This window comes from Globicephala melas, chromosome 15, assembly GCF_963455315.2.
Source record: "Globicephala melas chromosome 15, mGloMel1.2, whole genome shotgun sequence".
Classification (NCBI taxonomy): Eukaryota; Metazoa; Chordata; class Mammalia; order Artiodactyla; family Delphinidae; genus Globicephala; species Globicephala melas.
In genome coordinates, this window is record NC_083328.1 from 74473816 (window position 1) to 74486524 (window position 12709).

General features: G+C 42.2%; 1 protein-coding gene across 1 annotated transcript in view; it reads right to left on the reverse strand.

The window, feature by feature from the left end:
• STAU1 (staufen double-stranded RNA binding protein 1) overlaps positions 1 to 12693 on the reverse strand; it is a 90381-nt gene extending 77688 nt beyond the window's left edge. Inside the window, exon 1 of the mRNA XM_060285572.2 lies at positions 12586 to 12693. The gene's annotated coding sequence lies outside the window, so the exon portion shown is untranslated. The remainder of the gene's footprint in view (positions 1 to 12585) is intronic.
• Between the last annotated feature and the right edge of the window lie 16 nt (positions 12694 to 12709).

The window sequence follows — 12709 nt, forward strand, 5'->3', positions numbered from 1 at the left end:
TAGTTTTGGCACGAGGGCTCAGTAGTTGTGGCTCGCTGACTCTAGAGCACAGTAGTTACGGCACACAGGCTCAGTTGCTCCGTGGCATGTGGGATCTTCCCAGACCAGTGTTCGAACCCGCATCCCCTGCATTGGCAGGTGGATTCTTAACCACTGCACCACCAGGGGAGTCCTGGTGTATTCGTTTTTAAAAACAACCTCGGATCTACAAGCAAAAAAAGTTGTGAATATGGTTCGGATCTTTTTTTTTCGTCCTGAACCATTTGAGAGTAAATGCTGACTTGATACCTCGTCATCCCCAAACACTTCAGTGTGTATTTCCTACAACAAGGACTTTGTTCTATGTGATACACACATCCAAATAAAATAATTATGATACAGGGCTATCATCTAACCCTCAGACACCTTTCAGGTTTGCCAATTCACCCAACAATGTAACTTCCAGCAAAAAGATCTTTGCATTCAGATTGTTCTATTTCTTTCAGTCTGGAACAGTTCTTCAGTCTTTCCTCAACTTTCTCGTCCTTCACACTTTTGAAGATTTCAGGGCAACTATCTGGGGCACGTTCCTCCATCTGGGTTTAACTGAGGTTTCCTCATGATTCGATTCAGGTTTTTGGCAGGAAAATCAAACACTGCTAATGGTGTTTTCTCATTGCATCTTACCAGGTGACATGTGACTGCGATTTGTCCCCTTGCTGATCATGTTCACTCTGATCACTTGATTAAGGTGGCATCTGCTGGGCTTCACATCTGTATAGTTACTTTTTTTTTCTTCTTATTAAGTATTTTGTGGAGAGGCACTTTGAAATTAGGTAAATATGTTATTCCTTATCAGAAAATTTTTTTTCCATTGAGGTATAGTTGATGTACAATATTATAGGTTTCAGGTGTGAAACATAGTGATTCACAATTTTTAAAGATTATACTCCATTTATAGTTAGTATAAAATATTTGCTATAGTCCCTGTGCTGTACAATATATCCTTATAACTTATTTTATGAACAGTAGTTTGTACAGACTTCAATTTCTTTATTTTTCTCTTTTATTCAATGGGTTTAATCTGTTACTTTTTTTTTTTGGCCGCACCATGCAGTGTGCAGGGTCTTAGCTCCCCAACCAGGGATCGAACTTGTGCCCCCAGCAGTGGAAGTGCCGAGTCCTAACCACTGGACTGCCAGGGAAGTCCCTGTTACTTTTTTTAAATTGAGATGTAATTCATATACCATAAAACTCACCTTTTTAAAAAACAGTTCACACTTTTAAAGTGTACAATTCAGGAGTTTTTAGTATACTCATACCTTTCTAATTCCAGACATTTTCATCACCCCAAAACAAACACTGTACTCATTAGCAGTCACTCTCTGTTCATCCCTCTTCCCAGCCACTGGCAAACACTAATCTACCTTCTGTCTCTATGCATTTGCCTATTCTGGACCTTTCATACAAACAGAATCATAAAATATTTGGTGGCTCCTTTCACTTAGCATAATGTTTTCCAGGTTCATCCATGTTGTAGCATGCATCAGTACTTCACTCCTTCTTGTTGATGACTAGTATTCCATTGTATGGATATATTTACCACATTTTGCTTATTTATTCATCAGGTGATGGACATTTGGGTTGTGTCCCATTTGGGGCTATTATGAATTAAGGCTTCTATGAACATCCATTTACAGGTTTTTGTGTGGATAGATGTTTTTAATTCTCTTGGGTATGTAGCTAGAAGTGGAATTGTTGGACCATGTGATAACTCTGTGTTTAACTTTGTGAGGAATTGCCAAACTGTTTTCCAAAGGGGCTGCACCATTTTATACTCCCACCAAATATGTATGAAGGTTTCAGTTTCTCCACACTCTTGCCAACAGTTCTTATTGTCAGTTTCTCTTTTTATTACAGCCATCTTAGTGGATGCAAAGTGACAGTGCCTGTGGTTTTTATTTACATTTCCCTAATGATTAGTGACGTTGAGCATCTCTTTGCCCTCATCATCTCCAACAGGCTCTTTCTGACCTTTCAAGTCTCAGAGTAAAGGTCCTCTTCTCACAGAGGCCTTCCCTACGTCTTTTATGTAACATTCACTGCAGCTGCCGTTATTTTTTTTTAAGATTTTTTTTTGATGTGGACCATTTTTAAAGTCTTTATTGAATTTGTTACAATATTGCTTCTGTTTTATGTTTTGGTATTTTGACTGCAAGGCATTTGGGATCTCAGCTCCCCAAACAGGGATCAAACCCGCACCCTCTGCATTGGAAGAAGTCTTAACCACTGGACCGCCAGGGAAGTCCCGCAGCTGCCATTATTAACATCATTCTGTAAATGTCTCTAGTTCTCCTTGTCAGCACTTTAGGTAAGACTGTACTTTCCTGTCCCCTTGATGTTGAGTGTGGCTCTATGTCTTGATTTGACCAGTAAAATGTGAACAGAAGTGATTTATATTATTTCTGGACAAAAGTCTAAGAGGCAGTTCAATCGTTGTCATATATCCTTCTCACTGCTGCGGTAATCATCACATCCCATGTTGAGATAAAGCCTTTGTAAGCCTGGGCCCACGGGTGATTACAGTGAGCAGACTTCCCAACCTGATGATCCCAATGTTGTTCTGATGAGTCTGGCAGCTATTTAAGAATTTAAACATAGAGTTAACATATTCCCAACAATTCCGCTCCTAGTACCCAAGAGAACTGAACACGTATGTCCACATAAAAACTCATACATGTTCACAGCAGCATTATTCATGACAGCCAAAAAATAGAAACAACTCAAATGCCCATCAACTGATAAGTGAAATCTGGCATATCCATACAATGGAATATTATTCAGCCATGTATAAAAGAATGAAGTACCGATACATGCTACAACATGGATGAACCTGGAAAACATGCTAAGTGAAGGAAGCCAGTCAATATATTACACAATTACACGATTGCCCAGAAGAGGCAAATCCATAGGGACAAAAAGTAGATTAGTGATTGCCTAGGGCTGGGGTGTTTGTGGGAGGATTTCTTAGAAATCGACATTTGGTGCCTCTTTCTCCACTTTCAGTTCTCAGCTTTGGGACAGTCCCTCTTATCAACCTGCCTTTTCTTCATCTCGTTTATTCAGTTTGTACTGATTCTACAACCTACCAAGGGTGTGACCTTGGGCAAATTCCTTTATCTCCCTGTGCCTCAGTTTCTTCACCTGTAAAATGAGCATATGATAGCACCATTAGGAAGGTTACACTTCGAACTCACGAGAATGGCTGGCTCTGGCGAGAGGAGAGAGAAGGAATGAGAAGGCAATATCCCCAGTGTGTAAAACAGAGGCTGAAACAAAGCAGGAGCTCAATAAATAGTTGTGGAATTAATGAAAACGTTTGGTACCACTGTTCAGTAGTAGAATATTGCTCAACACTAATTATTGAGAATATCCACCTTGACTCTCTGAGAACGAAATCAGTTGGAAACTCTGCGTTGAATTGGAGGGGGAAAACTTGATTTTCCTAAATACAGCTTGAGTTCTGGGGCTGGGTACCTTCCCTGGTGGCACAGTGGTTAAGAATTCACCTGCCAATGCAGGGGACATGGGTTCGATCCCTGGTCTGGGAAGATTCCACATGCCCCAGAGCAACTAAGCCCGGGCGCCACAACTACTGAAGCCCGCGAGCCTAGAGCCTGTGCTCTGTAACAAGAGAAGCCACTGCAATGAGAAGCACGCACACCGAAACGAAGAGTAGCCCCCGCCTGCCGCAACTAGAGAAAGCCCGCGCGCAGCAACAAAGACCCAACGCAGCCAAAAATAAATAAAAATAAAGTTCTGGGGCTGATGTTAGACCCCCAAGGAGAAAAATAAGCAATCTCTTTTCCTTTTCTCCAGTCTGTTCTTCTTAGACTTTAGTTTGGAGAGGAGATAATAAATTAAGTGGGAATGGTGAGGAGGAAGGGTGGAAGTGAGAGTCCAGATGGATTTTACAAGGAAGTGCAGCAAATCTCCAAAGCTCCCAACATCTTTGACCTCCAAAGATTTCAGAGGACTTGCTCATTCTTGGGCAAGGTTGTTAAGATTTCCACATCTACCCAGATCTTATCAATCGCAAATCATTTCAGGGAATTAAGATGTGAAGGCAGCCTGGATCTGGCTAATAAATAGTTAATGAAGCTTAAGCCGGTGGGGCACCACGTGCAGGGAAATGCATAGCACTCCTGGAACACAGCCTGGTGGTTCGAGAATCAAGGCAAGTAGATACGCGTCAATACAAAACATTCCTCGTGCCAATGACAAGTCCTAACACATCATCCTGGCATTCTGGGGAGGAAGAGGTCTTATCTGTAGGTGGAGAGAGCCAAGTAGGGCTGCTAAAAGAAGCAGCATTTCCAGGGAAGTTTTATTTCCTTGGGAACACTGCACAAGAGAGCAGATGTGTTTCTTTAAAAATTGCCTTAGCTCTTGGTATCACTTTGAAACCATGCAACTCAGGCTGGGACTTGAACCCACGTGCAGGGATTTGAACCCGGCCAAAACCCTGATTGGGACTTGAACCCACGGTCTTTTTTTTTTTAAAATTAATTAATTAATTTTTGGGGCTGCATTGGGTCTTTGTTGCTGCACGCGGGCTTTCTCTAGTTGCGGCAAGCGGGAGCTACTCTTTGTTGCGGTGCGCAGGCTTCTCGTTGCGGTGGCTTCTCTTGTTGTTGAGCACAGGCTCTAGGTGCACGGGCTTCAGTAGTTGTAGCATGCGGGCTTAGCAGTTGTGGCTCGCAGGCTCTAGAGTGCAGGCTCAGTAGTTGTGGCGTACGGGCTTAGTTGCTCCGCGGCATGTGGGATCTTCCCGGACCAGGGTTGAACCCGTGTCCCCTGCATTGGCAGGCGGATTCCCAACCACTGCGCCACCAGGGAAGCCCGAACCCACGGGTGTGTGTGTGTGTGTGTGTGTGTGTGTGTGTGTGTGTGTGTGTGTGTGTGTGTGTGTGTGTGTGTGTGTGTGTGTGTGTGTGTGTGTGTGTGTGTGTGTGTGTGTGTGTGTGTGTGTGTGTGTGTGTGTGTGTGTGTGTGTGTGTGTGTTATGCGGGCCTCTCACTGTTGGGGCCTCTCCCGCTGCAGAGCACAGGCTCCGGACGCGCAGGCTCAGCGGCCATGGCTCACGGGTCCAGACGCTCCGCGGCACGTGGGATCTTCCCGGACCGGGGCACGAACCCGTGTCCCCTGCATCGGCAGGCGGACTCTCAACCACTGCGCCACCAGGGAAGCCCCCCACGGTCTTTTAATTGAAGTCACACAACTAGTCTCAGGACTTAATGAAGCTCAGGGTCTTGATGTCTCAACGCAGAGAAAATTCAGTGAGAGACAAAGTGACAGGTAAGAAGTGCATTTATTTAGAGAGAAACATACTCCATAGAGTACGGGCCATCTCAGAAGGCGAGAGGCCCGGAAATATGGCATGTTTAGTTTTTATAGGCTGGGTAATTTCATAGACTAATGAGTGGGAGGATTAGTCCAACTATTTTGGGGTGGCAGGGTAGTGGGGATTTCCAGTAATTCAGCCACCACCCAATTTTTGGCCTTTTATGGTTAGCTCTGAACTGTCATGGCACTGGTGGGTGTGTCATTTAGCGAATGTATTACAATGAGCAAATAATGAGGCTCAAGGTCTACTGGAAGTCAAATCTTCCACCATCTTGGATGTAGTTAGTTCTAACCAGTTTTTGTCATGTCCTATGGCTATGTCATTCTTTTAAAGGTTGTGCCCTGGCCTCTTCCCTCCTGTTTCATTTTTACCGTTTCTTTTACTCATATTGTATTTCCCCCTCAAACTGAAAAGAGTGACAATGCTTCCCCCTCCCCTCTGATTACAAATATATGGTCAGTTTTTTAAAAATCAAGTATTATGGAAAACTATAAAGAAGTAACTAAAAATCACCCATAATTTTACCCCCTTTCCAGAGATAAATTTTGGTGTATGTACCTCTTGACTGTAACAGATTTCCTGTTGCCTCCAGTAGCTGTTATCCATTTCTTCCATTGAATTTTAGTTGGGCATATGGCTGCTCAGGATAAAACCTGTATTTCCCAGTTTCTTTGCAGGTAGGTATGCCCACAGACTAAGTTCTGGTCAATGGGATGGAAGCAGAAGTCCTATAAGTGTGATTAAGGGTAGGATATGTGTTTTTCTTTCCCTGCCCCTTCCTTCCTGCTTGCTGGAATGAGGCCTGATGGCTGGAGGTTTAGCAGCTATTTTGGACAATGTGGTGGAAGCCACGTGATGATGATATGGAACAAAAGGGTGGGAGGAGCCTGGGTTCCTGATGACTTTGTGAAACCACCCTACTTGCCCTTTTATTCAAAAGAGAACTCAGTGTTGAATTTATTTGATTCAGTCTCCATTCACCAAGTTTGTCGGTAAATCCAATGTCAGCTCTTTTGCAGGGCTCTTTCCCATCACTTGGAATCATGCAAAACCAACCAACCAACCAACCAACCCACCAGCCCGGGTTCCCATAATACAGGAAAAGTGGGGAAGGCCCAATTTAGTTTTCTGCTCATGATCACTGCTGATTTGCTCAGAGACCAAGTCCAGACCAAGTCCCAAAAAAGTTAGATGGCTCTGCTCTCAATATCCACTTCCTCTGTGCAAAGCCTGGCCATGCAGAGACCCCAATCAAGGAACTTGCTGCTTTGCAGGGCACTGGGAGCATGAGAGATGTAGGTCTTGAATACTCAGAAATTCACAACTCTCTGTCCTTCCAGCTTTCCTGTAGTGAATGTCTGTTATTCTTTATCGCTGCTCAACATCCTTGGATTCCTTCCCCTCCCAATGTTCGGGAGTATCCCACCTCATCAATTCATGCCTATCTAAGATGGAGACTAGATCATCACTTTTTCAAGATCCCTGCATCTGGAGTACAGGCTTGTGACCTAAGCTCCGCCAATCAGAGGATCAGTGCCCGTCTTCCATGGGAAGCAGACAGCCAGTCAGAATCCACTGTAGCCAGCATGGCAGAAGAGACTCTCAACTTCGGAGACAGCAGGGACCTCTGGTTCTTTAGTCAGAGGACAAATCATGATGTCTGGAAACAGCAGTGGCTTCAGTGGTAGCTCAGTCAAAGGAGATTTACAAAGTAATTTGGCCATTGTTTCTGGATGTAGCCTTCAGGTCTGAAGATTTTCTTTTCCTTTCTTTTTCTTCCCTCCCTCCCTCCCTTCCTTCCTTCTTTTTCTTTCTTTCTTTTCTTTCCTGCCTTCCTTCCTTCCTTTCCTTCCTTCTTTCCCTCCTTCCTTTCTTCCCTTCCTTCCTTCCTTTCTATCTATCAATCCACCCATCCACCTAGAGATACCTATATGGCTATACAGATACAGAAAGAGACAGAGACAGAGGAAGAATGGGAGAGGGAGAGATAGAGATTGTAAAGAACTGGTTCATGCAATTATGTGTCTGGCAAGTCCAAAATCTGTAGAGCCAATGTCCCAGTTTGAGTCCGAAGGCTGCAAATTGTTTTGGAATCACAAGAATTCCAGTTCCAGTTTGACAAATGCCCTGAGGCAGGAAGAATTCTCTCTCACACAGGGGTCAGTCTTTTGTTCTATTCACACCTTCAACTGATTGGATTAGGCTCCTTATGGAGGATAATCTGCTTTACTCAGTCTAGTCATTTACCTTAATCTCACCCCAAAACACTCTCACAGAACCACCTAGAATGTTTGATCAGATATCTGGACATCTTGTGGCCCAGTCAAGTTGACACATACAGTTAACCATCACAATGACCAATAAACAACTTTCTGGGATTGGATTAGTTGTCCGTCTTCAACCCAAAGCAGGAGCTTCCACCTCTTTCCCATTTTAGAAAACCTATAACCCAACATAAACATTAGGCCACACTCCTCTCACAACCCTGAAGCCACACACCTCCATTGCTTTCTCCGCTGTTTCTCTTCAGTTTAGCCTTTCTTGGTGGGCCTAAAATCCCATTGCCCCCTCTTGGTGAGTCCACAGCAGCAAAAAGCACAAAATACCAACCGTTTTCTTAATAACTTCCCCATATTCCAGACATAAAAATGGAATCTTACCATACACGTTGTTTTATAATCTGCTTTCTTACTGTATCTTAGATATTATTCTATGTTAGCATAAACGGAGCTACATATTTTTTAATGGCTACAGTATTCCCTTGTAAAAATGTACCACACCTGAGTGAACTATTTCTTTATTGTTACACAGTAGGGTCATTTACAACTTTTTACCGTTGTAAACAGTGTTTTGATGTACATATGATTGTGTACACTTGTCTGAATATATATATATATATTTAATTTATTTATTTTTGGCTGCATTGGGTCTTCATTGCTGCGCGTGGGCTTTCTCTAGTTGCGGCGAGCGGGGACTACTCTTCGTTGTGGTGCACGGGCTTCTCATTGTGGTGGCTTCTCTTGTTGCGGAGCATGGGCTCTAGGCTTGTGGGCTTCAATAGTTGTGGCACGAGGGCTCAGTAGTTGTGGCATGTGGGCTCTAGAGTGCAGGCTCAGTAGTTGTGGCACACGAGCTTAGTTGCTCCGCGGCAATGTGCGATCTTCCTGGACCAGGGCTCAAACCTGTGTCCCCTGCATTGGCAGGCAGATTCTTAACCACTGCACCACCACCACTAGTCCTATACTAGTTATTTTAACGGAGAAAATTTAATGTAAAGAATTGTTTAAGACCCCCCAAATAGCCAAAGCAATCTTGAGAAAGAAGAACAAAGTTGGAGGCATCATGCTTCCTGGTTTTAAACTATATTACAAAGCTATAGTAATCAAACCAGTATGGTATTCATATTTTTAAAAGACACATAGATCAATGGACCAGAATAGAGGGCCCAGAAATAAACCGACATATATATGGTCAATTAATTTACGACAATGGAGCCAAGAATATACAGTGGGGATGGGACAGTCTATTCAATAAACAGTGTTGGGAAAACTGAACAGCAACATGCAGATGAATGAAACTGGACCACTACCTCACACCATACACAAGTATTAACTCAAAATGGATTAAAGCCTTGAATGTAAGACCTGAAACCATAAAACCTCTACAAGAAAACACAGGCAATAAGCTCCTTGACATCAGTCTTGGTGATGATTTTTTGATTTGACACTAAAAGCAAAGGCAATAAAAGCAAAAATAAACATGTGGGACTACATCAAACTAAAAAGCCTCTGCACAGCAAAGAAAAACATCAACAAAATCAAAAAGCAACCTACCAAATGTGGGAAAATATTTGCAAATCACATATCCGATAAGGGACTAATTAATTTCCAAAATATATAGAGAACTCATACAATTCAATACCAAAAACCCCAGAAAATCTGATTTAAAAAATGGGCAGAGGATCCAAATAGACATTTTTCCAAAGAAGACATACAGATGGCCAATGGTTACACGAAAAGGTGTTCAACATCATTAATCATCAGGGAAATGCAAATCAAAACCAAAAGGTGATACCACCTAACACCTGTTAGAATGGCTATCATCAAGAAGGCAAGAAATAAGTGTTGCTGAAGATGTGGAGAAAAAGGAACGCTTGTGCACTGTTGGTGGGAATGTAAATTGGTGCAGCCACTATGGAAAACAGTATGAAGATGCCTCAAAATATTAAAAATACAACTACCATATGATCCAGCAATTCCACTTCTGGGTATCTATCCAAAGGAAATGAAAATACTAACTCAAAACCGTATCTGAACCCCCCCATATTCATAGCAGCATTATTAACAATAGCCAACACATGGAAGCAACCTAAGTGTCCATCAATGGATGAATGGATAAAGAAAATGTGGTATTTATACATAACGAAATATTATTCAGCCATAAAAAAGAAGGAAATCTTGCCATATGCAACAACATGGATGGACCTTGAGGGCATAATGCTAAGTGAAATAAGTAGGACCGAGAAAGATAAATACCGTATTATCTCACTTATATGTGGAATCTAAAAAGAAAAAAGCAACCCCCACTGAAACTCATAGGTCAGAGAACAGTGGGTGGTTGCCAGAGGCGGGTGAAATGGGTCAAGGTGGTCAAAAGGTACAAACGTCCAGCTATAAAATAAGTCATGGAGATGTAACATATAGCATGGTGACAACAGATAATAATACTGTATTTTATATTTGAAAGTTGCTAAGAGAATAAATCTTTTTATTTTTATTTATTCAGCCGTGCTGTGAAAGCACTGAGTCCTAACCACTGGACCACCAGGGAATTCCCCATGTATTTTATATATAGTAGTGTGTATATGTTAATCCAAAACTCCTAATTATTCCCGCCGCCGTCACATGGCTATTGTAATTAAAATAAAAACAGAAAATTCAATTCCTCAACTTGCTACATTACAAGTGCTCAATAGCCACTTGTGGCTAGTGGCCATCATATTGGATACCACAGATAGAAAACATTTTAATGCTGCAAAAAGTTCCAATGGACAGTATTAATCTAACAATTGGCATTTATCTGATGTTTTGTAGTAAACAAAGTCTGTTCACCTCCATCTTTGTCTTTAATCTCATGTGATGCTGTCTTGGTTTTCTAAGAGTTCAAGGCAGTGTGACTCAAAATATGGACAGTGTGACTTAAACTGTAAACTGTTCATTACCTGCTCAGGACACTATAAATATAGAAATTGAGAATAAGCTTTCAGAAAGTTTTCTAGCAAGCTGATCTTGCCACACATTTTTATTGTATTTTACAGAAGTACCAGTCTGCAATGGATTGGAAATTTCAAATGCTGGTCCTTCACTATAGATTGTGCACTTGCAGGTACAAGTGCTCCAAGGTGCAAGGATGACTTGGACATGGTTCCGGCCTTCCAGAGCTCAGGGAAGAAGAGTGGAGGGAGCCAGAGTTGACATAAGGCTTATTTGAATTGAGCAAACATTGACATATACACTTGACGGACGTCTGAAAATGATTCAAAAACACATAAGGACATTCATTCACTCATTTATTCATCTAGTAATTACTGAATGCCTACTATATACTAAGCACTAGGGATACAGCAGTGAACAGGATAGAAAGTGGAGTAACTGGAACACTAATATATTACTGATGTAAAAAGAGTACAGCCGCTGTGGAAAATATTTTGGTGGTTCCTCAAAAAGCTAAACACAGAATTACCATATGACACAGCAATTTCACTCCTAGGTATACACCTGAAAGAATTGAAAACAGAGACTCAAATAGATCCTCGTATGCCAATGTTCATTGCAGCATTATTCACAATAGGCAAAAGGTGGAAACAACCCAAGTGTCTATTTACAGATGAATGGATAAACAAAACGTGGTATATCCATACAACAGAACATTATTCAACCATAATGAACTTGACACATGCTACAACATGGATGAACCTTGAAAACACTGTGCTAAGTATAATAAGCCAGACACAAAAGGACAAATATTGTATAATTCAACTTACATGAAATATTTAAAACACGCAATTTCATAGAGACATAAAGTAGGTTAGAGGTTTACCAGGACTGGGGAGAGAGAAGAATGGGGAGTTAGCTATTCCTTAATGGTTACAAGGCTTTGGCTTGAGCTCATGAAAAAGTTTTGGAAACACATAGCAGTGATGGTTGCACAACACTGTAAATATAATTAATGCCAATGAACTGTACACTTAAAAATAGTTAAAATAGCAAAAAAAAAAAAAGACAACTGAACCTACTTTTATGACACAACTGCAATTCTGCTGCAAGTACAAAGTGTTAAACACGGAAGGAGCAAACAGCTATGAAGGAGGATAGGTAGTCCACGAAGGCTCCAGGTAGGAGGTGGTGTTTAGGAAGTTAAGATTCAGTGAGATTTCCACAAGCAGAGAAGAGATGAAAACTTCCTGGTAAGCTGTGAGATCTACTTTCCTTAAGGACCCTGAAGCCACTGCCTCGGTTATAATCTTGGCTCTGTAATTAACTGGCTCTGTGACCCTGGGAACCTCTCTGCGCCTTAGTTTTTTTTTTTTTTTTGCGGTACGCGGGCCTCTCACTGTTGTGGCCTCTCCCGTTGCGGAGCACAGGCTCCGGACGCGCAGGCTCCGCGGCATGTGGGATCTTCCCGGACCGGGGCACGAACCCGTGTCCCCTGCATTGGCAGGCGGACTCTCAACCACTGCGCCACCAGGGAAGCCCCATCGCCTTAGTTTATCTGTAAAATGGCGACAGTAATGGTACCTTCTGCTAGGGTTGCCGTAAGGATTAAATTAGTTAATACATGTAGAAGTGCTTAGATCAGTACTTGGCACAGAGTAAATGTTATACAAGTGTTAGCTATTCTTAATTTTTGGCCTCACAGCGGTGGCTTGCGGAATCTTAGTTCCCCGACCAGGGATCGAACCCGCGCCCTGGGCAGTGAAAGTGCGGAGTCCTAACCATTGGACCGCCAGGGAAGTCCCAGCTATTCCTATTTTTAATTTTTTCTTTTTTTATGAAAATAAATGTTTACTGTGGAAAAAAACCTAAGACGAAACTAAAAATCGCTTAAAATTCTACCACCCAGACAATCACTGCTAAGTGTTTAGTGTATTTTCTTCCACAATTTTTTTGTACATAAATATACGGAGCTCATCCACGCACCTCTTTAGACTTTCTCCTCCGCAACTCGCACACGCCTCCAACCGTCCCACCGTTTTCTGAGCACCAAGAGTACGGATTTTGTTTAACACAAACGCCGTGCCTTGCCTTCGTCACACAAACCACG